This window comes from Eriocheir sinensis, chromosome 14 (assembly GCF_024679095.1).
Source record: "Eriocheir sinensis breed Jianghai 21 chromosome 14, ASM2467909v1, whole genome shotgun sequence".
Lineage (NCBI taxonomy): Eukaryota > Metazoa > Arthropoda > Malacostraca > Decapoda > Varunidae > Eriocheir > Eriocheir sinensis.
The window spans coordinates 6,245,058-6,267,018 of record NC_066522.1 but is presented as its reverse complement, the minus strand read 5'-3'; the positions used below and the strand labels follow the sequence as shown (position 1 = coordinate 6,267,018).

Sequence of the window (21,961 nt, the reverse complement as noted above, 5' to 3'; positions counted from 1 at the left end):
TCCTTCCCTCCCTCCCTTTTTCCTTCACTCGTTCCTAGATCAATTTATTAAGGTAAGAGACACAAATTGGGTAGGTGGCTGTAGGTAAGTTGCAACGTGGATAAGCGCAGCGTAGGTATAATAGGAAGCAAGTTAGATGTCAATACTGTCTACTGGGGTTATTTCACAGCGAAGGAAGCAGCCTGAGGGATAAATAGAAATAGATAATATAAACCCTCTATAAATCCATTCCTCAAGGCATAGGATAGGGGGAAATTCTAAAAAATGAGGGTTAGATTCGGTTGGAGAGGTGATTTGATAGCCTACTCCACTCCCTCTTCAAAGCGTTTAAGCCGTAGGAAGGAGGTAATATAGACGAAGGGAAATAGTTATACAGAAAAGAAATTTGGGTTCCATTGATAAAAAGGGTTACATTCGATTGGAGAGGGGTCTTGATAACTTGATATCCTACTCCCCTCCCTTTATTGAAAGCGTTTAAGTTATAGGAAGGAGGAAATGTAGACGAGGGATGGCAGGTATATGGGAAAGGGATTTGGGTTTCATTGATAAAAAAGATATTGAAAACGTTTAAGTCATAGGAAGGAGGAAAAATATAGACGATGGAAGGCAGGTATATGGGAAAGGGATTTGGGTTTCATTGATAAAAAAGATGCGTTGATTCGTTGATAGCTTCTCCCTTCTCTCTTGATTGAAAGCGTTTAAGTCGTAGGAAGGAGGAAATATAGACGAGGAAAGGCAGGTATATGGGAGAGGGATTTGGGTTTCATTGATAAAAAAGATACGTTGATTCGTTGATAGCTTCTCCCTTTTCTCTTGATTGAAAGCGTTTAAGTCGTAGGAAGGAGAAATACTGACGAAGGAAAGAGGGTATCTAGAAAAGGGATTCGGGATTGATTGAATAAGAGGTTTAGATTATACTGGATCGGTGTCATGACTGCCTACGCCCCTCCCTCATGAAAGCCTTTAAATCGTACGTATGTAGACAAGAAAGTACTGTCAGAAGGGAAGACTGGCAGAAAGGAAAAGGGAATTCTGACAAGGGAAATGGCATAGTACTGACGCAAAAGGGGATACAGACGAATGAAAACAGGTACCTATACATATGAAAGCAATTTTTGAATGATTGATGTTTACCTATGAAAGGGTGGGAGCGAAATAGGATGCAGGGGAGGGTAAGAGAAGGGAAGGAAGAGGGGGAAGGAGGAGGAGAAAACGACTGGAACAAATTCATACGACGTAGGTGAAGAGAGAGGCTTGAAAAATAGTATACAACAGCAGAACGAAACGAATTAAAGAAGATGAAATACTGATATAATACTTAGGGTTGTGTTATTACTATATCTCTGTTTTGTTACGTTAGTGCTTTTTCACGTTAATATTGTTGTTATGTTTGTGTTGCTGCGTTACTGTTGTCTTGTGTTACTATGTGTTGTGTTAGTTATTACGTCAGTGCTGTGTTGTTACTGTGTTCTGTGTTATGTTACTGTTATGTTACTATGTTGTGTTGTGGTACTTGTCTTGTTGTTAGTCAGTGGTGTGTTGTTACTTTGTTGTGTTATGTTACGGTTGTGTTACTATGTTGTGTTGCGGTACTTGTTTGTCGTTAGTCAGTGGTGTGTTGTTACTATCTTTGTTGTGTTATGTTACGGCTGTGTTACCTGTTTCGTTAGTGTTGTGTTGCTGCCACGTGTGTCCTGTTGTGTCATTACGTTCCTGTTGTGTTCATAATGCGCTGTATTGTCATTACCATTGTGTGTTACTCGGTAAATGACACACAGCTGCCAGCATCGTTGCAGGCGGTGCGTGACGAAGGTTGTGTGTGCGTGTGTGTGTGTGTGTGTGTGTGTGTGTGTGTGTGTGTGTGTGTGTAATTCACCTCTTGGTCTGCGGGTCTCTCTCGAGACAGCCAGCCGTTCCCCTATGGAAGACCACAGAACTCATAGTACCGATCTTTGGGTAGGGCTGAGACCACTGTGTGTGTGTGTGTGTGTGTGTGTGTGTGTGTGTGTGTGTGTGTGTGTGTGTGTTTTAAATTGTTGTGATCTAGTTCCAGTTCTCCTTGTCATCTTTCCTTCTCCATTTGCTCCTCCTCTTTTTTTCTTTCTTTTTCTTCGTCATCATCTTCTTCTTCTTCTTTATGTTGTTGTTATTATTATTATTATTATTATTATTATTATTATTATTATTATTATTATTATTATTATTATTATTATTATTATTATTATTATTATTATTATTATTATTATTATTATTATTATTATTATTATTGTTACTACTACTACTACTTTCACTACTACTACTACTACTACTACTACTACTACTACTTTCACTACTACTACTACACCATTAGTTGTAGTCACGGTCAATCTCGGTATCATTTTTTTTATTTTTATAGTTTGTATGAGAGAGAGAGAGAGAGAGAGAGAGAGAGAGAGAGAGAATTGAAACCCGTATCACAATTTATTTCCCCACCGTTATTTACTCAGTTATCTATTTCTTCAACACACACACACACACGCACACACACACACACACACACGGGCAGCAGTGGCAGGCAGTCGTGGTCCGGAATACCGTGATAAGAACAACAGTATGAAATAAGATAAGATAACGCCCACATTTCTTCTCTATCGGATTGGGAGAAGGAAGAAGAGGAGGAGGAGGAGGGGGGGGGGGGATGAGGTTTATGGAGACATGTGGAAGTGGATGGAAGGACATGGTGTAGGTATGGTGTGGAGGAGAAAAAATAGAGGGAGAGTAAGTAAATGGAAGAGCACTAGGATGTGGTTTATGGAAATTGACTGGGGATGAAGATGGATAGAGGATGGGGATAAGCAGAGTAGGAGGTAGGGGATGGGGGTGGAAAAAGAGGATGTGGTTTATGAAAAGGGAAGGATGATGGGAGAGGGCAGAGGATTGGGGCAAGGAGAAGGGGAGACTGGGGAAGAGAAGGTATAAGGAAGAGTAAGATTAATAGGATGTAGTTTATGAGACGAGGAGGAGGATGAAGATGAATGGAGGATGGGGACAAGTAGTAGGAAGAGGAGGAGGAGACGCAAGAGGAAACACGAAAACCTGTAAAACGGGCAACAGCAAGTTCATTGGCTCATTACGAGGTTATATACCCGCTCTGATGCTCGACAGTCACTTCCTGCCAGCAGAGCAGACCAAGGCACTTCGGCACAGGATTAAACTTCACTCCTGACGCGACAAAATAGCGATCAGATTAGTCAACAGTCAGGTATATACATTTCTTAAAAGGAATTGAGGGTTTTCGCACTAACTACTGGAGGATCACTCGGTTTGATAAAGAAAAAAATAAAGCTGCCGACCTGTACTACATCGCCTAGTTTTAATGGGTAGACCGTTATTTCTAGTTCTTGGGTAAGTCTGATTCTGAAGCTCAAAATGCTTGGAGTGATCGACGTTACAGATCTTCAGATATATAAGACCTGAATCATATCTCCTCGTAACCGTCTCTCTTTCTTTTTTTCCCAACGTAAAGATCTCGAATCGCTTTAGGTCATAGAGTTAACCCCTAAGAGTGAGATTATTTTCGTTGCGTGTTGGTGAACGGTCTCCAGTGATTCAGCGTCCTTGTAATAAGGGAGCCAGAACAGCAGGAGGACAATTATTCAGGCATGGCTGACTTGGTAGGAGAATGGGAGAGGATGTGGTTTTGAAGAGCAGGTGAAGGTGGAAGAGGAAATGAAGGAGTATGTGGAGGAGGAGGAGGAAGAGGGACTGTGCAATGGAAGCTTTTTTTGTCATTTTTCAATTAGCTTTATATTCTATTGTCTTGCGCTGGAATTACCTTTTTTTCTATATTTCCTTGCTCATGAATTCTTCGTTTCGTCTTCCTCCCTCCTCCTCCTCCTCCTCCTCCTCCTCGTCCTTGTCCTTGTCCTCGACCACTTCTTTTCTTTTTCATTACCACCTACGCCTCTGAAATTGGCCTTATTCTTTGTACTTCTCTTTCCTCCTCCTCCTCCTCCTCCTCCTCTTAGTCCTCCTTCTATTCGTCTTCGTCCTCGTTCATTTCCTCTTCTTCTTTCCTTCCCTCGTCTTTGAACTTAACCTTATCCTTTGCCCTCCTCCTCTTCCTCTTCTTCTTCTTCTTCTTCTTCTTCTTCTTCTTCTTCTTCCTCCTCGTTCTCCTCCTCCTCCTCCTCCTCGTCTTCTTCTTCTTCTTCCTCCTCCCCCTCTTTCTCCTCCTACTCTTCCTCTTCTCGAACATTGCTGTAATCACCACAATCATCTTCCTTTTTTTTTTTTCCCTTTATCATTGCACTCCGCACTGGTTAGAAACATGTCACCTCTTATTTCACGTCTTGATTTACGGGTCATGACTTTCTCTTGTTTATACTCTCCGTGGGTCGTCGTTTGTTGCGCTTGTTTACCGGTGCAAGTCAGGTGGGCATGATCAAGACTGTGCACCTGTAAATTAATAGAGCTGGGTTGTTACCTTTCTTGATTTTACTGGTGTCTGTGTGTGTGTGTGTGTGTGTGTGTGTGTGTGTGTGTGTGTGTGTGTGTGTGTGTGTAGTTTTCTCTTTGTGTTTGTCTGTTCGTTTCCTGTCTGTCTGTCTGATTTTGCTAGCATGCATGTGTGTTTGTTTTCTCTTTCTCTGTTTGTCTCTTTGTCTGTCTGTCTTCTATTTGCGTGATTTTGCTATAGTATGTCTTTTTCTGTCTGTCTGTTTCCTGTTTTTGTGTTTTTCTGGTATGGTTTTTTTTATCTGCTTCTCTGTCTGTCTGTCTGTCTGTCTGTGCCTTTTAAATGACCTTACCTTACTTCACCATACTTTACCTATCTTAACACATTTTATCCAACCTAACCTATCCTGCCCTTTCCTTGTCTGATTTAACCGTTACTTAATCTAACCTTACCTAACTATGACTGAGTGTATATATAAAGTGCTTGCGAGGGAATGTTGATTGGATGGACAGAGAAGATTGAGTTTGGTTTAGGTATGTGTGGCGTTGTTATTGTTGTTGTTGTTGTTGCTGTTGTTCTTTTCGTTGTTGTTGTTGTTGTTGTTGTTGTTGTTGTTGCTTCCCTCCCACATAATTAGTCGTAATGTGCCTCTGTCAGTGTGTGTTTCTTTTTGGGTGTCTGTCTGTATCTGCTTGTATTACGTATTGTCTGTTTCTTCGACGTGTTTTTTTTATTTTTACGTTCTTCTGTAATACGTGTCTGTCTTCTATCTCCTGTTTTTGTATTCCTTTCACTTTCATCTGTGTGTTTGTATAATTAGCATTGTCAGCCCGTGTGTGTGTGTGTGTGTGTGTGTGTGTGTGTGTGTGTGTGTGTGTGTGTGTGTGTGTGTGTGTGTGTGTACCCTAAAGAAAAAAAAAGGAAGCGTACTTTATTAGGGCACTATTTTAGCGCCAAATATGTGACTGACTGTCTGAGTGAAGCGTTCGAAAGTCACTTGTGTATGCGTACCGTCAACACACACACACACACACACACACACATACTGTTCGATCTCTTCCACTTCTCCTTCCTTTCCTTCCCTTCCTATCCCTTCCCTTTCCTTCTCTTCCTTTCCCTTCCCTTCTCTTCCTTTCCCTTCCCTTTCTCTCCCTTCCCTTCCCTTCCCTTCCCTTTCTATCCCTTCCCTTTCCTTTTCTTCCTTTCCATTCCCTTTCGTTCCCTTCCCTTTCCTTCCCTTCCTTTCGCTTCCCTTCGCTTCTTTTCTCTTCCCCTTCCTTCCTTTCCCTTCCCTTTCATTCCCTTCCCTTTCTTTCCCTTTCCTTACCTTTCCTTTCCTTACCTTTCCTTCTCTTCCCATCCCTTTCCTTCCCTTTCCTTCTCTTCCCTTTCCTTCCCTTCCCATCCCATCCCATCCCTTCCCTAGCCTTCCCTTCCCTTCCTTTCTCTTCCCCTTCCTTCCCTTCCCATCCCCATTCCTTCCCATCCCATCCCTTCCCTAGCTTTCCCTTCCCTTCCCTTCCCTTTCCTTCCCTTCCCTTCTCTTCACCCGCCTTCCCTTTCCTGGCCCCGCCCTTCCCTTACTTAATTCTCGTTCACCCTTAGTACCTAACTTGTCACACACACACACACACACACACACACACACACACACCTCCCCTTGATTCACCTTTGCTCTTTTCGTCCCTTTCCCCTTCCCTTTAATAGCTCTTTAACTATTTACGTTTCCGCTTATGACCTTTCCCTCTCCTTGCCCTTTACTGATTTATTATGCTTTGTTTTTTTTCTTTTACGGTTGATTATTAAGTCTGTTCTATATATCTGAACAAACTTAACATTACTTTGCCGAACTTAAGTAATCTTGGCCTAACTTAGCATAATAGAACCTTAACTAATCTTAATTTACCGAACCATATCCGCCCTAAGCTTCCCTCACCATACATACCTAGTAATCATGCCTTCCTTATCTATCTTTACCGAACCTTTGCCTGCTTCACTTCGCCTAATTTGCTTCCTTCCCTCATTCTGCCAACCTTCATTCCCTTTATTCATGCCCTCAGTTTTATCTTATACATACATACATACATACATACATACATATACATTATCTTGTGTTACCTAATATTACCTAACCCAACTGAACCTTACCCAGTCATACCTGACTTTACCTCCTGTCACCACGCATTACCTTACCTGGTCTGACCATACATTACCTGATTTGATCTATCGTAACCTCTCTTTACTTTGTCAAACTTTATCTTACTTTGTCTTACCTAACCAAACATAACCATACCTTACCTCACTTTATGATATCCAACCTAACCTAACTCGACCTGATCTTGCTCTACATAACCACTGCTAACATAACCAAAACAACATCTAACCACGCCATACTTCACCTTACCCTGCCTAACCTAACCTCCTCAAGGGGATATTACACTGGGCATATTTTCCTTGGATCTTCAGTCAAACCACGATTTCCGCTAACGTGGTTCTCAATTGTTTGTTGTTATTGCTGCTGATGAAGATGATGAGTAATACCGTCGTCCTTCAGTGAAATTACCGTAGCTTTGGAAGATCGTGGACACGTCAGAAAACCACACAAATATGAGAACCACGCCAGCGGAAATCGTGGTTTGACTGAAGATCCACGGAAAATTTGCCAAATATAATAGCCCCTTTACGCAACTTACCCTAACCTAACCTAACCTATCATTTACTTCATATCACTCAACCTAACCTTTCCTAACTCAATCTAACAACCTTTCGCAAATGAGCTCAGCCAAACACTATCTTACCATACCGTATCTTACCTAAGCTAATCTAATATAACCTTGTCTCGCGCCTAACATAACAAGACCATACCTAATCATGCGTTCCTTCTTCTTCTTCTTCTTTTTCTTCTTTTCTTCTTCTTCCCTCAGTCTGCCAACCTTCATTCCCTTTATTCATGCTCTCTGTTTTATCTTGTCTCTCGTTTCCTCTCTCCTCTTCTACTTTACGGTATCATCTGTTTTCTTATCTCATTCTTTTATTCTTTTATTCTTTACTGCATTGTCTCTTGTTCTCTTATCTCTCTCTCTTTGTCTTTTCTTCTGTGTTATTGTATTGTTTCCTGTTTTCTCATCTTTTTTTTTTTACTGTATAATCTATTCTCTCATATTTTCTTTTCCTCTTCTTTTTCTTCTTCTTTTTCTTATTTTTCCTTTTCTTTCTTCTTCTTCTTTCTTCTTTTTTTTCTTCTTCTTCTTCTTCCTCTTGTTCTTCTGCTTCTTCTTCTCTCTTTTTTTTCCCTTCTTGTTATCGTCGTTTTCTTCTTCTTTGTCTTCATCTCGTTTCTCTTATTTTTTCTTTTTTATTCTTCCTCTTCCTCCTATTGTTATTATATATTGTCTGTGTTATTATTTTCTTATTATTTCTCTCTTTTCTTTCTTATTGTGCATCTCCTCCTGTTCTTCTTGTAGTCGTTTTGTTGTTTATTGTACTTGTTCTTCTTTATTTCTGTTGTCGTTCTTGTTCTTCTTGTTCCTGTTCTTCGTCTTTTTCATGTCTCTTATTACTGTATCATTATCTGTACTGTTCTCTCTCTCTCTCTCTCTCTCTCTCTCTCTCTCTCTCTCTCTCTCTCTCTCTCTCTCTCTCTCTCTCTCTCTCTCTCTCTCTCTCTCTCTCTCTCTCTCTCTCATTATTCCAGCCTTTTCCTCTTTTTCCTCTTCTATTCGATCACTTATTATCCGATTCTCTTCCTTATCTTTATTTTCCTTCTTCTATTCAATCCCTTCTTACCCTATTCTATCCTCTTTTTCTCTTTCTTCTTCTATGCCATCCCTTCTTTTCCTGTTATATCCTCTTCTTTTTCCTCGTTTATTCGACCTATTCTTATCCGGTTCTCTTCCTTATCTTTATTCTCGTTTGCAATTCTTAATGTGTTTTTTCTTATTCGAATCTGCTTTCTTTTCCTGCTTTCTTTTCATCCCTCTTCCTCTTTTTATCTCCCTTCTTTCTTGTCCTCCTTTTTGCCTTCTTTTTCTGCTCTTCCCTCACCCTCTTCCCTTAGCCCACGCCCACACTTCCTTCCTTCCTCCTCCTGCGCCTCCTCCTCCTGCTCCTCCTACTCCTCCTTCTACTACTCCTCCACACCCCTTCCTCCACCGTATAAGTCCTTCCACATCCTTTCTCCTTTCTTAGACGCCCACTGACCCTCCTCCTCTCCCTCCTCTTCCTCCTCCACCTCCTCTTCCACCTCCTTATTCGCTTCCCACGGTCACTTTTTTTTTTTATCTCTTTACACCGCCCACATCTTCACCTCCTCCTCCTCCTCCTCTTCCTCTTCCTCTTCTTCCTCCTCCTCCTCCTCCACTTCTTCCACCCACTATTCTTCCTTATTTGCTTCCCACGATCATTTCTTCCCTCCTCTTTAGCCATACGCCACTTTCCTTCCTCCTCCTCTTCTTCCTCCTCCTCCTCCTCCTCCTCCTCCTCCTCTACCTCCTACTCCTCCTCCTGCTGTCCCTAAGTCTACCCTTCCTCTTCCACTCATGATTCACGGACTCCACCCATCCAATCTTTGACCTTCTATCCCTTCCCTTCCCTACCCTCCCTTCCTTTCCCTTCTCTTCCTTCACCTCCTTCCCCTTTCCTCCATTCATTTCCCTTCCTCTTATCTTCCCTTTTCTTCCTTTCCTTTATCTTCCCTTCCTCTCTCTCCCCTCCTTTCCCTTTCCAATCATTTCCCCTCCCTCCTCCCTTTCCCTGCCTCTTATCTTTCCTCTTCTTCATTTCCTTTCATTTTCCTTCCCTCATTTTCTTTCCCTGCGTTCCCTTCCTTTCTTTCCCTTCCTTCTCTTCCCTTTCATTCCCTCCTTTTCCTTTTTTTCTTTCCCATCAATCTCCTTCATTCTTTCCTTCCTCCCTTTCCTTTTACCTCCCTTCCTTCCTTCCTTCCCCCACCTCAAAAAAAGTAAATAAAAACCATCTGCTCATCCACTTCCATTTCCTATTAATCTTTCCGGCTCCCCATTCCTCCTCCTCCTCCTCCTCCTCCTATTCGTACTTTTCATCCTCCTCTTCCTCCTTTTCGTTCTTTTCGTTGTTGTCCTCGTCATGGTTTTCCTCCTCCTCGTTCTCCTCCTCCTTATTTTCTCTTCGTCCTCCCTCTCCTCGTCCACCTCCTCGTCCTCCTCCTCTTCTTCTTCCACCTCCTTCTCGTCCTCCTCCTCTTCTTCCTCCTCCTCCTCATCCAGCCTCTTTCCCCCCCCCCTCGCACAGTCACGTGTTACAAAAATCAGTCTATATTTCATCCCCCAAAATATCATGTTAGAAAGAGAGAGAGAGAGAGAGAGAGAGAGAGAGAGATTCCCCCCCCCCTCACCCTCCCCCGTTCCCGTGTTACTTTCCTTTCTCGCATCTTGTAGTACGTTCATTTTCATCCGTTCCCCGAGTCATGAGTCCGGAATACATTATGTTACGTGTGGCGCCGAAAAAGCCTGGATCTTCTTTTTCCTCTTCTTTCTCTCCTCCTCCTCCTCCTCCTCCTCCTCCTCCTATTGTTTTTATTTTTTGATTATGTGTATGTTTTTCTTTATTTCTTTATTGTTTTTATATATATTCTTGTTCTTGTTTTTTCTTCTTGTTTCTCGTGCTCTTCTTCTTGCTCCTCTTCTTCCTCCTCCTCCTTCTCCTCTTGTTATCATTGCTGTTGTTCTTTTGTTCATCTCTGTTTTTCTGCGTATTCGTTACTTCTTCTTGTTCTTCTTTTGCCTCTTCTTCTTCTTCTTCTTCTTCTTCTTCTTCTTCGTCTTCTTCCCCTTGATCTTCTTCTTCTTTTTCTTCTTCTTCTCTTCTTCTTCGTCTTCATCTTTATCTTCTCTTCTCGTATTACTCTTCCTCCTCCTCTTGTTCTCATCCTTTTCATACTAATGTCCTTTTTCTTTCTTTTTTTTCTATTGCTTTTTTATTTTTCTCATCTTCCACCGCCTCTCATTGTCGTCTTTTTTCGTTTCTTCTTCTTTTTCTTCTTCTTCTTCTTCTTCTCCTCTCTCATCTCCCCTTCCCTCCTCTTCTGAACGTTACTGTCATTTTTGCTGCTTTTCTTTTTCTTCTGCTACTTCATCCTCCCTCTCCTCCTCCTCATCATCATCATCTTTATCTTACTATTTTTCTTCGTTTTCTCCTCCTCCTCCTTCATGCAGATCCTATGAGATTTCCCAAAGAATTAGTGGTTTTCTCTTTTACTCGAGTGACAGACGAGGAAATGTCGGATCTCGAGAACGTGATGAATATGCAGTTGTATAAATTATCGTCTCCCGCGTCACCGTCATGCTCGTCATTTTCGAGAGTTCTATTTCTCTTCGTTTCTTTTTTTGGAAACAGGGAGGAGGGTCTTTGTGTCTTTCCCGAAGCGTCATCTTTCTCACGTCCTGGTTATTGAGTGAGTGTCATTCGATCGTCTTGTTCTGTTTCGTTTTTGTTTTTTGTAGTGTTCTTGCAACTTCTTTGTAATGCTCTATTTGCATTTTCTTTCCTTTCTTCCTTCTCGTTATTTTTGTTTCTTTATTCTTTTCATTTTTTCTCTTTCTTCTGTTTCTTTTTCTTCTGCCTCTTCTTCTTCTTCTCCTACTGTTTTTTTTTCTTAATTATCATCATCATCATCATCATTGCCATTTCCTGCTTCTTCTTCTTCTTCTTCTTCTTCTTCTTCTTCTTCTTCTTCTACGTCCAGCAACAAGAACAAGAACAGCAGCAACAACAACTAGATACTGCTGCTGCCTCTACCACCACCACCACTACTACTACTACTACTACTACTACTACTACTACTACTATTGCAGCTACTTCCTCTTCCATATCATCTTAATTTCACTCCTTCCCCTCTTACCTCCCCCTCCCCCTCCCCCTCCCCCTCCCCCTCCACCTGTATCACCATTACCTTCACTAGATCGATGAAGCTCACTGCCTCGACCTTAAGTTAGTGTCAGGGAGTGTGTCTGCTGCCAACACGACTACTACTCCTACTACTACTACTACTACTACTACTACCACTACTACTACTACTGTGTCTGCTACTACGTCATATCTTTGCCTCCTGTTTCGTCAGTCTGTTGTTCATTAATATTCTTCGTTTATATCTCATTAATGCACAGCTGCCAACTTCTCTTCCTCTTCCTGCTTTTCCTCCTCCTCTTCTTCTCCCTCCTTCTCCTCCTCCTTCTACTCCTTACTTCTTCTTACTTCACTGCTTCCTTCTTCGTAATTTTCTAATTCTCCTCTTTCTCCTCTTACTATTTCTTTTTCTCTTCTTTTTTTCATCCTACTCTTTCTTCTCCTCTTCCACTTTCTCCATCTCCCCATCTTCTACTTCTTTCGATATCTCTTCCTCTCTACTCCTTGTCCTTCTCCTCCCTCCTCCTTTCTCTTTTTCCTCCTCCTTTTCTTCCCCCTTTTTTTCTTTCTGCTTTTACTTTCCTACTTCTTTCAAAATCTCCATCATCTTTCGTCCTCTCTCCCACGCCTCAAATTTCACTGTACATATAATATTTTTTGGCGTACTTTTATTTTGCTTCCAGTCGACTCATCTTGCATCACATTCTCGGATTTCGCAATATTCAGTCTCTTCTTTTTGTCTCCTTACAGAGTTTTCAGTAGCTACAAGTTTTATTTATTGTTCTTCTTTGGAATTTCCGTGTCATATCTTACTTTTCTAGGTATTAATTTATTTTTTATTACCGCCAGGAGGAGCTTTTTTGCGTATTCATCTTTTTTTTCACTTTTCAAACTTTCTTTCTATATTTTGTTCGGCTTTAAGTATAACGTGACCAGGCACTTCATATGTCACTTCAATTTTAGGTTTCTTGTCATCCCCCTCTCTCTCTCTCTCTCTCTCTCTCTCTCTCTCTCTCTCTCTCTCTCTCTCTCTCTCTCTCTCTCTCTCTCTCTCTCTCTCTCTCTCTCTCTCTCTCTCTCTCTCTCTCTCTCTCTCTCTCTCTCTCTCTCTCTCTCTCTCTCTCTCTCTCTCTCTCTCTCTCTCTCTCTCTCCTCCTCCCCACCTTCCTTTACTCTGCTTTCTCTTCTTCTTCATCAATTTAGTGATGGGAATATTCTTGCTCTTTTTTAGGAAAGCTGTGACACTCTTGGCCAGTTGCGTGACTTTAGAAAGACGAGAAACTGTCTGTCTATCTGTAGAAGTAAGTGGTGGTGGTGGTGGTGGGTGGTGGTGATCGTGGGAGGCAGAGAAAGAGAGGGAGGATGAGGGCAGTATAAGTGACAGTAGCGGCCGGGAAGGCAATTGGTTGATAGATTGTGTAAGCAGGAGGAGAAGGAGGAGGAGGAGGACGGAGACAAGGAGGAAGGAAAAGAAGACTAAGATTAAGGAGGAGGTTGGGAAGCTGAGAAGAAAAATGTTGTAATGAGGAGTAATAATATGGAATGAAAATAAAACCAATGATCGTATGAGAAAGATAGATGAAGTGAAAGGTGTTGTAGTAATAGGAGTAGTAATAGTAGTAGCAGTAGTAGTAGTAGTAATAGTAGTAGTAATAGTAGTAGTAATAGTAAGTGGAATAGGAGGAATAGGAGTTGTAGTAGTTATTATCGTTGTTGTAGAAGTAGAAGATGAACAGTAAGAGGAAAAAGTAAACTGTAGGTGGTATAAAAAAAAGACAAGAAGGAAGAAAGGGGATATAAACATTATCAGGAAAGACGAATAATATAAGAAAAATGAGAGAATGACCACAAGGACGAAAGATGAGGAATAAGAAGTGGAGGAGGAATACTTGAATGAGGATAGGGAATAGGAGGAGGAGGAGGAGGAGGAGAAATATTAGAATAAATGGCGAGGAAGAGAGGAATGAAGAGGAGTAGAGGGAAGATGATAGAACGAGGAAGAGAATGCGTATGAGGACAGTGACTGAGGGTCGATGATGAAGATGATAGTTGTGGTTGTTGTAATGGCGATAAATGCGATGGAGGGAGGAAGGGAAGGAGGAGGAGGAGGAGGAGGAAGAGGAGGATGAATGTACTTGTTCCGGTAGCCAGCCATCACAACCTTCCTTCCCCTTCCCCCTCTTCTCTTCCCTCCCCGTCCCCCTCTCCCCTGCCCCCCTCCTCTCTCCCTCCCTCCCTCTCACCTTCCCTCCCCCTCTCTACCCCTTATGCCCTCACTTCCTACCTTCCTCTCACTACCTTCTCTCCTTCCTTTCCTTTCCTTCCCATCCTCTCCCTCCTCCTTCCTCCTTTCTCCCCTTCCTTCCTCTTCCCTTTGCTTTAAATCTCTCTCTCTCTCTCTCTCTCTCTCTCTCTCTCTCTCTCTCTCTCTCTCTCTCTCTCTCTCTCTCTCTCTCTCTCTCTCTCTCTCTCTCTCCTGTTCCTATCGTAGTTCTTATCTTTTTTTCCTACTTCTCCCTTCCTCTCCCCCTGTATTTCTTCCCTCTCCCCTTCTCTCCATCCTCCCCCTTTTCTCCTCTCTCCTCCCCATGTCCCTTTCCCTCCCACTTACCTCCTTTCCTCCCTTCCCATTCTTCTATACCTTGCTTCCCATCCTACTTTCCCTCCCCTTTTCCCTCCCCATTCATCCTTACCTTGCCTTCCTCCTCCTTCCTTCCCTCCCTGTCACCCATCGGTCACCAAATGAGGGAAGGAAAGGAAGTGGGAGAATGGAGGAGAGGAAAGGAAGGGAAGGAAGGAACGGAAGGGAGGGAGGGAAGAGCAGCTGGCCGCCTGAGGGTCTTCCTGTGTGTTGAGGCTTCACTTCGCTGATCAAGAAGCCCAAGTGAAGCCTCGGAACAAATTGGACAACAAAAACGTGGAAAATTGACACCTAGGCCTATTTTTATTTGTTGTTTGTTGTTTGTTTGTCTTTCATTCACACTTATTCATATCCACGTTTTTATTTCTATGTTGATTTGTCTTTTTCATCCACACTTATTCATATCTACATTTTTATTTCTAATTTTTTTCTTCTTTCATTCAAACTTATTCATATCCACATTTTTATTTCTAAGTTGTTTTTTTCTTTCTTTCATTCAAACTTATTCATATCCACATTTTTATTTCTAAGTTGTTTTTTTCTTTCTTTCATTCAAACTTATTCATATTCACATTTTTATTTCTAAGTTGTTTTTTCTTTCTTTCATCCACACTTATTCACATTTACATTTTTATTTCTAAGTTGTTTTTTCTTTCTTTCATTCAAACTTATTCATATTCACATTTTTATTTCTTAGTTGTTTTTTCTTTCTTTCATTCAAACTTATTCATATCCACATTTTTATATCTAAGTTGTTTTTTCTTTCATCCACACTTATTCATATCTACATTTTTATTTCTAAGTTGTTTTTTTCTTTCTCATTCAAACTTATTCATATTCACATTTTTATTTCTAAGTTGTTTTTTCTTTCTTTCATCCACACTTATTCATATCCACATTTTTATTTCTTAGTTGGTTTCTCTTTCTTTGATCCACTCTCATTCACATCCACATTTTTATTTCTAAGTTGTTTTTTCTTTCTTTCATCCACACTTATTCATATCCACATTTTTATTTCTTAGTTGGTTTCTCTTTCTTTGATCCACTCTCATTCACATCCACATTTTTATTTCTAAGTTGTTTTTTCTTTCTTTCATCCACACTTATTCATATCCACATTTTTATTTCTTAGTTGGTTTCTCTTTCTTTTATCCACTCTCATTCACATCCACATTTTTATTTCTTAGTTGGTTTGCCTTTATTTCATTCACATATTCATTTCCACATTTTTATTTTTTAGTCGTTTTTTCTTCCTTTCATACACATTTCCACTCGTCTCCACGCTCTTCCTCCTTTTCCTCTTCTTCCTACTTTTCTGTTTTCTCTGATATCTCCTCTTCCTACTGTTCCTTTTTTCCCTTTTCTTTTTCTTCCTCCTCCTTCACATCCACCCACCCACCCGCTCCTCCACACACCCACTCAACCACAGGCTCCTCCACACACCCACTCACCCACAGACTCCATCCACACACACACCCGCTCCACCACCCACCCGTCCTTACAACTCTCGTGCGGTGACCATAAACGATGAAAGAAAACGGATCGTATAAACATAAAAATGGACTGTTAGCGGGCGAACCCTGCCGTGAGTCGAGCCATAAACAGGGGGGAAACACACACACACACACACACACACACACACACAGGGGAAGGGAAGGGAGGTGATCGGACGGATGGAATAAAGAGGGAAGGGGAGTGAAGAGAAGAGAAGGGGGAGGGAAAAGACTTCGGGAAAACAGACAGACACAAAAGAGAGAAGGTCCAAGACGCTCTCCTTGAAGGCCAAACCGCCGCCCCGCTCACTCTCCTTTGTGTGTGTGTGTGTGTGTGTGTGTGTGTGTGTGTTATGGTTTGATTTTTCCGGCTCTTCTTTTTTTATTTTTCTTATTCTGGTTTTCATTGTGGGAAGAAGAGCTTTGGCTGGTCGGTTGGTTGGTCTCTCTCTCTCTCTCTCTCTCTCTCTCTCTCTCTCTCTCTCTCTCTCTCTCTCTCTCATATAGTTTAAAACGGAGGAAGAAGGTTATAGAGGACGAACACGTATTTATAAAGGAGACAGAAGAAAATTAGAAGAAGAAAAAGAAGAGGAAGGAGAAGAAAAAGAAGAAAATTAGAAGAAAGAAGAGGAAGGAGAAGAAGAAAAAGAAGAAAATTAGAAGAAAAAGAAGAAGAAGAAGAAGAAGAAGAGGAGGAGGAGGAGGAGGAGGAGGAGGAGGAAATAAAAACTAGTTGGAAAAAAAAGAAGGAAAAAATGAGCACGTCTATAGCCTACTGTTAGCCCACTTGAACGGTATATTCCCTCCTCCGCGACACCCAGCCAGTCCCAGCCCACCCAACCTCCCGCCGCGCGCTGCCCACCACTGCCAGGCGCACGACGACAACCTTCCCTTACCTTCCATTCGATTCCACTCCTTTGTTATGATTCCTTTTTGTTTTCTTTGGGCTGGGAAGGCTATTGACCGTGGGAGAGGGAAGGAGAGGTCATGGCTAATCGGTGGGTTGTGTTAGATCATCGCTTTTTTGTGTGTTGTGTGATCGGGATGAGGTTGAAATGTAGGCTGTGTAGTTTGGTTTCACACACACACACACAGACACACATGCCCAGGGGTGGAGGGGAATACCATGTTGAAAGGGAAATTTTGCTGGCGGCTTAACCTTAACTGTCTGTCTGTCTAGCTAGCTGTCTGCCCACCTGTGTGTGTGTGTGTGTGTGTGTGTGTGTGTGTTTGCCGGTATGTATATTATTTTTTTTTTCTCTGTTATGGTTTGTCTTATTTTGTTTCGTCTTTATCAATCATTTTTTTTGTCTTCATCGTTCACTTGTCTTACCGCCTGATTTTAATTTTTCATTCCTATTCTTTGGTGATTTGTTTTTTTATATAATTTTTTCTCTATGGGTCTGAGTGGCTGTCTTTTTTTATCTATGTATTTCACTTCATATGTATGTTTGTTTGTTGGTTGGTTGGACTTACGTCACTGTACACGTATCTTGTTGCTCTGTGTGTCTGTGTTTTGTATATATATGTTTAGCTTCAAATGTATGTGGCCTATGTCTGCATGTTGCCTGTTTTGTGTGTCTTTCTACTGCGTCCTGACGAGGTGAGAATAACCAGACTGTCGAACGGCGCCTCATATCTCTCTCTCTCTCTCTCTCTCTCTCTCTCTCTCTCTGCCTTTTTTTTTTTGCCGGTCCGTCTTGGTCTGGATCTGAGACTTTTTTCTTTATCTTTTTTTTTGTCTACTCAACGGCCAGACTTTTTTTTTTTTGTGCGGCAGTCGGTCGGTCAGTCAGCGGGAATGGGTTGTTACGTGCCCGCCCTGACTCACCTGTGCAGCCTGCTCGAATAGGTGTTAGCAGTATTGTTGGTTTTGTTATCATCGTTGTTGCATTTCTTTGACCATCGTTTTAACCCGTCCGCTGCGATTGGCACGGATTTTGCCTTCACTGGTAGCCTGTTAACACATACTCTCAGGTCTTTCTCTGCCTCTGTGGTGGATAGTGGAGTGTTTCCCATGTGGTATTGGTATGCTGGATTTCCCCTCCTAATTTGCAGCACTTTACATTTTTCTTCATTGAATTGTAGCAGCCATTTTTTGTTCCGTTCCTGTAGCTTGGTGATGTCTTCTTGTAGGAAATCGGCAGTCAAGGGGTTAATTATTGTCATCGTTATTGTTGTTGCTTTATTGTTATTTAAGACACGAAGCAGGTAGAGGAGTGCGAACATTTTGTGCTGCCGCTGTTGTTGTTGATGTTATTGCTATTGTTGTTTTTGTTACATTTGATATTGGTGTTGCTGTCGTTGTTACTGGTATTGTTATTGTCATTGGCATTATTGTTGTTATTGTTGTACTGTAAACGCCATCACTGGGAGAGGTGTCAAGGGTTAGTCAGGTTTTTCAGTTAAGTCGAAATTCTGTATTACGTAAACATGTTTGTGATATTTTTGTATTTTTTTGTGCATTCTAGAAGACGGAAAACCTTCAAAACTCATCCCACAGCATCCGTCCCTCACTGCCTCCTCAATCCTCATTCACTCACTCGTACAGAACAGGTGCATGACGTGAAATATTCCTGTCCTGTTGAAAGCGGAGGAACTATTACAGGTGGAGTAGAGAACGAGTTGCATCCACCTCCGAGAGAACACGTTACACACACTTCCTAGAAAACACGTGTTACTGTCTTGAAAAAAATGTGTACCTTAAATTAGAAGAGAAGGAGTTCCTGTGAGAGGGATCGATAAGAGGACTAGGGTGCCTTTGAAAAACAGTGGAACCTCTTAGAAGGCATTGAACACTTGTAGAGGCGATTAAGTACTTGCAGAAGGGATTGAACAACTTTAGAAGGGATTGAGTATTTCCAGTAAGGATTGAGCACCAGTAGTAGGGATTGACTAATTGCAAAAGGGATTAAGTGCCTCCAGAAAGGATTAAGTACTTGTCACTGAGATTAAACACCTGTAGCAGGGACTGAGCACCTGCAGAAGGGATTGAGTAGCTGCAGAAGGGATTGAGTACTTCCAGAAGGCATTGAGTACTTGCAGAAGGGGATTAAGTGTCTGTGGGATGGCTTGAGCACCAGTAGCACAACACTTATCTATGTCTTAAGTGTGTTGGGTTACATACTTTGTACTGTTTCGGTTTTACTTGTTGTACTGTTTAATAATAATAATGACGTAAATAAATTCTACAGGGAGTGAGTGAACTTTTGGAAAGCCTTGAATACCTGTGGAGTGAGTGAGAACACCTGTGAAGGGGGGTGAGTGTTACACCTGAAGGTTACTGGGACGACACATTGGTACAGGTGGTTGGAAGGTGTGGGGAATTAAGTAAAGTATTGGTGACGTGTGTGTGTGTGTGTGTGTGTGTGTATATGTGTGTGTGTGTGTGTGTGTGTGTGTGTGTGTGTGTGTGTGTGTGTGTGTGTGTGTGTGTGTGAAGGGTAAGCAAGGATGACGAAGGTGGTTTCTCTCTCTCTCTCTCTCTCTCTCTCTCTCTCTCTCTCTCTCTCTCTCTCTCTCTCTCTCTCTCTCTCTCTCTCTCTCTCTCTCATGCAAGTCCTCCTTTTCGCTCTTTCTTCTTTTCTCTTTTTTTTATTTAGCCGTTTTATCCCTTCCATATTCACACACACACACACACACACACACACACACACACACACACACGGAGGACCATATACGGATTGTTTTGATTGACAGAGGCATGTCCTATCTCCGCCCCTCACCTCTCGAACCTCCCCCCTAAAGAAAAAAAGAAGACAAGGGACCTTTTATTTTCGTATCATTTCCTGTCGAACCAAAAACCGAGACTGAAAAGGGAAGGCATTGTTTACTCTTGCCTTCTTGGACTTGGAAAGGGACTGACTGCCTTGTCTTGCCTGTCCCTTTTTTTTTGGCCTTGCCCTTTTCTTTCCCTCCCTTCCTTCAATGGGTTCAGGATGTCTTCGTGCTCTTGTGTTCCCTGACGAGTGGATGTTGAGGGGAAAAAATGGGAAGGGAAGAAAGGGAAGGCCATGATTGAGGAGGGGTATTACCTAACTGGTGGAACAAAGAGGTTACACACACACACACACACACACACACACACACACACACACACACACACACACACACACCTCACTTATCATCATCATCATCATCATCATTGCCTTCGTCCTCTCCGTTTCGTATTCATTATCAGTTTTCTTGTGTGTGTGTGTGTGTGTGTGTATGTGTGTGTGTGTGTGTGTGTGTGTGTGTGTGAAGGTTCTTCCTCTTTGTGTTCCCCTATTAATGGTGGTCCTTGTGGTGGTCAAAACTTATCTCCTCCTCCTCCTCCTCCTCCTCTTCCCCCTCCTCCTCCTTCCTACTCTTCCTCCTTCTTTCCTTCCTCTTTCTTCTTTGCCTTCTTCTTATTCCTTCCTCTTTCTTATTCACGGTTATCCTCTTACTCTTTCCTCGTGATTCTTCTCCTCAGTCCTTTCCTCCTCTTCTTCGTTTATTCTCCAAACACTCCTTTCTTTCCTCTTCTTTCCCAGACTCCTTTCTCTGCCTCTTCTCATTCCTTCAGCTCTCATCTTCCTTTTCTTTCTCCGGTATTTTTTTTTGGGTTCGACTTTTTTCTGTTGTTGATCATTATTTTTTCGTTTAGGCCTATTTTCTTTATTTTTTCTTCCTATCTCGTCTCTGAATTCTTCCCATATATTAATCTTTCTTGTAGTCCCCTTTTCACCTCTCATCTCTCCTTCCCCCTTTCTATTTAATCATGTTACTTCAACTCATTTTTTATCTTAACATTTTGGACAATACTTTTTTCATGACTTTAATATCTCCCTCCCTCCCTCCCTCCCTCCCTCCCCTTCCTCCTTCGCCCGCCTCTTATCCCGTATCCCTATTAGTGTTTGCCCTCCCTCCCCTTGCATTCCATTCCTTCCCCTCTTTTCCTTCCCTTCCTATCAGCCACTCCTCCCTTGCCCTCTGCTTCTCTTCCCTCTTCCTTTTTATTCTCTCTCTCTCTCTCTCTCTCTCTCTCTCTCTCTCTCTCTCTCTCTCTCTCTCTCTCTCTCTCTCTCCAATCACAAGCACAAAGAGACCGAGTACATCTTTAGGCTACAGAGGCGCAGGGGGAGTCTTCTGATGAGGGTGTTGTTGGATACAGGTGCCGGTGGCTTCAACTGATCCATCAACACTCGTGCGGAAATTATGACTCTTGGGGCTGAGCACGTCAAAGGCAAGGGCCTGCGGCGGGTTTCAATGTCACCGGGCCAACCAAGAGGGCGGCAGCTATCTGAAGGCCGAGCCATCGGAAGTGGTGTCGCAGGAGACGTACGTGACAGGCGATACGATATTGTCCAAGTACGGTATGCGGCAAGTAGTACCTGAGGGGGGACCTGGGCGTGGAGGGAGGCGGATATGCGACAGGCGGCACCGAATTCCTTGTCTTGACCTGTCTGGATCCTTCTCCGTCTTGGCCTGGCGGGCACGTGCTTTCTCTTGGCAAGGCTGCCACGTGCTGTCTTGACCCAGCTGGCACCTACTGTCTTGACCCGCTGGCACCAGAGATGGAGTAAATACAAGAGTTAAGTATTATAATACGAATACCACAAACTTCCAAGACTACGAATGCGAATACTAATACAATGAAACACTTGGAAGTCGAATACATATACGAATGTTTAATGAATGTATTCATGAATACTTTTCTTTAAAAATCTTTTAAAAATGATTTTGCCCGCCATCTTAGAAACGTACTAAAACTTATGTTGTCAGTAATACAGGCAGATTTAGTCAGTCTAACTTAAGCATTAGCAAAATTACTGCTTGCAGCTTAGATCACAAGTTCATGCTCTGTAACCCCGGTCTGGGATTTTATCATCTCACAAGTTGAAGGCAAAGCTGACACAACCTATCTCTCGTGAACGGGAGGGCAGCCGCCAGCCTGTCCGCACCCGAAACGGTAACAGGTCGATTACCGACGCGTACTGGACATGTTGAGTAAGCAGAACCATAATGTTATACTTTTCTGTGCGTTTTAGCTGACGATAACCCTTTACATTCCAATAAATAGTTATTCCTGTTAAAGAAAAAAATGATTATTGGTCACATTGTTCGAAGAATACAAATACTTTGGCCAAGTGTTCGAATACGAATGAGAATAGAGTGTTTATAATCAAATAATTGGAATACGAATTCATCCGAGTGACTGTACTCGAGTGTATTGGAATACAAATACCGTATACGAATGTTCCATCCCTGGTTGGCCCGTGCTCTGTCTTGCCTGGGCTGGCACCTACTCTGGCTTGACCCGGCTGGCTCGTGCTGTCTTGACAAGGGTGGCACCTGCTGTGTCTTCACCTGTCTGGCACGTGCTTTATCTTGGCCTGGCCGGTACTTGATTTGTCTAGACCCGCCTGGCATCTGTGTTGTCTTAATATGGCAATAGGTGAATTTGTAATGGTAGTAGTCACTCGTCGGTGGAACTTGTGTTGGGTCGCCGCCGCTACCTCGCTCATAAGAACAGCTGTGTGA

At 42.3% G+C, this 21,961-nt stretch overlaps 1 protein-coding gene across 4 annotated transcripts in view; it reads left to right on the top strand.

Moving 5' to 3' along the window:
- The window catches only part of LOC126998366 (uncharacterized), a 191,645-nt gene that overhangs the window by 1,182 nt on the left and 168,502 nt on the right, over positions 1 to 21,961 (top strand). The window contains exon 1 of one of the 4 annotated variants that reach the window (XM_050859899.1): positions 12,604 to 12,621. The exons of the other annotated variants lie outside the window; for them this stretch is intronic. The gene's annotated coding sequence lies outside the window, so the exon portion shown is untranslated. Of the gene's footprint in view, positions 1 to 12,603; positions 12,622 to 21,961 lie in introns of those variants that run through there. 4 annotated transcript variants of the gene reach the window in all.